Genomic DNA, 5,010 nt, shown 5'->3' on the forward strand with positions numbered 1-5,010 from the left:
CATTTGTAAATCAACAAAACATGCCCTCATTAGATCTCTCTCACACACACACACACCCGCGCGCACACAAATGCAGACATACAAACACACCTCAGTATAGCATGTTTGAATGAACATATAGCTAAAGTTCGAGCTCCCAATAACAATGGAAGCAAAGTCACTGACATAGGCAGGTTTTGTAGCTCAGAATTTTACATTTTGGACAAAATCCACTACAACACCATAAGTCATCACATGTTGAACCCAATAAGTCTTTGAACCTTTCCATGAAACTTTAAGCTTCAATCCCCAGTTTGTAGTATATTAACCTGGAGGGGTTGGGGGGTTGGAACTGTCTACACAATTTCTGACACACAAAACTGGCTTTTCCGACTAGTTGAGCTTATTTCCACACCACAATCCCAGCCTGAAAATAACACAGCAGGCTTCCTTGGGACCAGAGTAACTCAGCTAGTGGGATAGCTTACCACCATCTTGCTCCCATTTACTCTCCATGGAACAGTAATCAAGAACATCTGTACGGGGGATGCAGCCTTGTCTAGCTGTGGTTCCAGAGAGCTATCAGCAGGCTGATATTGATTGACCCTCTCCCAGCCGGCAGTGAAAACAGAAAGCTGCAGGGTGCCACAGCTCAGGGAAAGCAGAGGGAAGTCTAAACAAACTGGAAAGCAAATATGCCAAGCTTTTGTAGTTTGAGCTCCTTAAATACAGTTCTCAAACAACTGTTAAATCTTAATGTGGGTGGAGAAGCACAACAACCCGACAACACCATTACTGGTTTGCCACTCATCTCTCATCACCCCTAGATACCACTGTCATAGAAAACCCTGTCTTTGTCTCTAGCTTAATTATGAGCCAGCGTACTATTGTTATCACTGTCCCTTCTGATGATGCACAAAACTTCTGATCAGAAATCCATTCAGAAATGTTTGATAGTTTGTTGTGGGAGAACTTGACTGACATGCACAGATCCCTGATCCCTGATCCCAATGTGTCTTCGTATGTATTCTAATGCCATCTGTGAGCAAGACCTACTTGCCCAAAATCAAACCTGCATAGATAATCCAACATTTATTGGAAATCTATTCCCAGAAGAATGGAGGCAGAATAAATGTAACATGGGGACCTTCTCTATATTAGTTTCGATCAATAAAGCAAACCAGCTCATTTTCAATTACAGAAAACCTTTAAGACTCAGCAGATCAAACTTTTTTTAGTTGACACAGCACAGCAGCAGCGCCATACTGTTCAACTGACAACTAAACAGCCTGGTAACCATTTACAGACCACTACACCTTTTGACTTTCAGCAAGCACACACAGGCTTTTACAGTGTATTTCTGAAAGCTGAGAATAGGACACAAGCATGAAACAGACTCCCTATGTCTTCAGATAATTATGAATAACAAAAAGGGGCTACCTTTCCCCATTCATGCACATACACAGGCTTGAGTTTAATTGGACTTCTGGTCATAATTTCCAGCTGATGCAATTGCTTTCACACTTCTCCCCCACATTTGGTTAGTTGGCTACAGTAGCAGGCCACCATGTTAGCTGTTAGCATTAGTATGGCATGTTTGTGGATAGAAGCTGCACTGTAGAAATTTAATGTGTAGAACAAGGTACGTACTTCACAACTCTTAACTAATGCCTTGCTCAATTGTTGAAGCTAGAGACAAATTTGAATGTGGAATTACATGCAAGGATTTAAAAGGATTTAAAGTCTATTTACATAATATTTTAAGCAACTAGAAATTGATGTGTGTAGGGTATAGAACTGGAAGGAAGTTTACATTGAGAGATAGAGAACCCCGCCCGCTCACAAATGACTGATCTGAACATTTACAGGACAGCTGTCCACTAGTGTTTCTCAGTATCCTACTCTTTTATTTGCCATTTTGTGCAAAACCTAGTTGAGATATAAACTCCTCAAAAAAAGTTCAGAAACATTATTTCGGTTGATTATTCCTCCCCTACAATAATACCAATTGGTATTGTATTTAATATTGTTGGAAAGTCTGATTAGTCACCTTCACAACGAGGTAGGGCCTACAACTTGTAAGGGTCATGCATTCGTAGAATGAGCAACACAGCTAACCGCGTGGGTAGCGGCACCCAAAATGTGCCAAAATCCCCTGCAATATTCTTTTATTGGTATTCACTCTTGTTTTGAGCTTCAAGTGGGATCAGCTTAGGAATAATGTACATGCCAGAATGACCTACGCAAACATGTTGGCTGACTTGCGACAAATCCTGGCTAAGGAAAGGGTGCTATCCCACAGCAGTGTGTGACCAGGATGGTGACCAGCATGAGGAGGAGGTGCCAAGCTGTTGTTGCTGCGTATGGATCCACACGCTACTGAGGTCCCTGACAGTGTAAAATGAATAAAGTGTAAAAATGGCCAATATGTGTTGTTTTTTCTGTATTACTGTGGGAGAGTGCAATCATCCAATCCACCAAACAACTCAAAACGAGAGTGAATACCAACAGAAGAATATTACAAGGGATTTTGGCAAAAAAAAATGGACAGCTACCCACACGGTTAGCTGTGTTGCTCATTCCACGAATGCATGATCCTTTCAAGGTCTACCTCGTTGTAAAGGTGACTAATCAGGCATTCCAATGACATTAAATACATATTGAAGGGGAGGAATAATCAACCAAAATAACATTTCCAAACTTTTTTTGAGGAGTTTATTATCGCCTAAGATTCCATCTGTGTATGGCCAATGGCTATTAAAAAACTGTAATGTTTCATGGTTTCACCAAAGTTTAATATACTGCCTCATATTTAGTAAGTTGTCTTTTTTCAGTCCAAACAATCTCTCATGCAACATGACATCTTTTAGTTGAAAAGGTTGAGAAGTTCACTTCTTTTCATTAGTTGCTATTGGAGATGATTTTCCTTTCTCTTTCCTGGGGTGTATGGAAATTGATCCAGTGCTTGAGTGGCATACAAATCAGAAAATGAACAGGAACTAATTCGGCCTTAGGACACGGCCAGATCCAGGCAGCTTGCCTGTCTACTGTATGTTCAGCTATAGATTCCACCTCCTGATAAGCAACTCAATTATCATTTAACTCCAGTAGGACTTTGACAACTTTGTTCCATCTGTCTTTCTGCAGTTTAGAATCATTTTCCTCCTGGCAACAGTGTTTTGAAATGTGGTTCTGTCTTGCTCAAGTCATAATACGGCCATCAAGAACTGTACGTTGCTCAACATTACAGTAGTTTGGGGATTCTTGTCAGCTGGAGTATGAGAAGCACATTAGAAATCCCAGCTATGTAATGGTTTAATGACCAAAACAACAACACAGTATGACATATATATACAATACCCAATTCAAAAGCTAGTCAGAACCTACTCAGAAGTCAAACATGTTTCAGTACACTGAGCTGTAAGTGAACAACATGGTCTCTTAATTATTGTACACTTAAACTGTACAACTAAACTTTACAACTGAATCCCATTTTTTCTGATGCAGAATTTGCATGTTTATTTGTCATTTGCAACAAGAACTGTACAAGTACAGGCCCTTTCTGGAATTATTGGTCCTGCACCTCTTTACATTTTCCTGAATCAGTCTAATCTAAGTTCTTGGTGGTTGATAGAAAATCGTAAGGGTTTACGCAAACATTTCTTGAGAAAATACGATTGAATAAACATATATTAGCCTATATAAAATGTGTATATAGCTCCTACTGCATGTCCAATGTCCAAATTCCAGTGTAATAACTAGTGTAGAAGGTAAATACTGTAATTATTAGTGAAGGGGGCTGACATTTTGTGGGTGTGATGGAGGGAGTGGTCCAGCAAGAGCAGGGAAAGGTGGGGTAAGGGTAGACAGCCACTCCCATTTTTCTTAAATTTTCCATTGTTGCGCAATGTGTGCCTATACAGTATAACATGTACAGTATAACATGTACACCGTCTTGATGCTAGTTGATAATAATGTAATGATCAGGATAGGAGGCCATAGTGTGAAGTAAAGTGATGTTTGTTACGTTTTAAATTATTTGTATTCCAATGAACATGTTTTATTGCTTAAGGTCTGATACACGATAACCTTTATGAAGATGGAATGAGCAGCATCCTCCAAGATTACATTTACACAGTAGACCGCTTTTTTGAATTACCATGTGACCTGCCCTTGTTCTAATCACCTTGGCCACATGATGGCCGCATCAACTAGCGAGTCATTACATTTAGACTCAAACAGATGTCAATCAAGTGAGAAAGACACTTTGACCCTAATAAATAATGGGGTGCTATAAACATACAGAGAGCGTGTCTGACCGCCTGGCCCCGGGCTCTCTCAAGTGTGAACAGATCAGAGAGGTGCCATAAATTACAAACACAGAGAAATTGTAAAAGGAATGGTTCCGAGTCAGTGACCGCTGGCCAATATATCAGCCCCTATGATGTTATAAATGCTTACTCTGCTCCACTTTACCTCTAAAGAACCAAATAAGTGTTCCGATTTAAAACACACTACAAATGTACTACATTTAACTTGGGCCATATGGGTGAGGTATGCATATGAAATGGGGCAGTGTTATGAAACAACAACATGAATTGAAATATAGAGAAGTTCCATAAACATGCCTAGGACATGGGATGTCTAGGCTTTAGATTATTGGTTGCAAAGGAGGTCTCAATTAATAACCATTATATGTATAAGATATGCAATATTATATTTTCATTGTAAGGAGGCCAGGTTGTAGATGTGTGTAGGATGTGTAGACAGTTCAGTGTGTGTGTGTGTGTGTGCGTGCGCGCATGTGTGTTTACATTTTCATGTGTGGTTGTGTTTGGATGTTTTCAAAGGTGCCTCTTTGTCATAAGTAAAACACTACACTCTTACTATGATTTATGGGAAACATATCAGTAATGCATCAAGAGGCGGGGGAGTTTTCACTGTAATGAGATTGTCACACAGCTGACATCTCATGGTTAGTGGTGAAAATCAGGACAGGTACAGACAGAGCCAAACCCCACATCCCTCATA

This window comes from Hypomesus nipponensis, chromosome 2 (genome assembly GCF_054491055.1).
Source record: "Hypomesus nipponensis isolate SF chromosome 2, ASM5449105v1, whole genome shotgun sequence".
In the NCBI taxonomy this organism is placed as follows: domain Eukaryota; kingdom Metazoa; phylum Chordata; class Actinopteri; order Osmeriformes; family Osmeridae; genus Hypomesus; species Hypomesus nipponensis.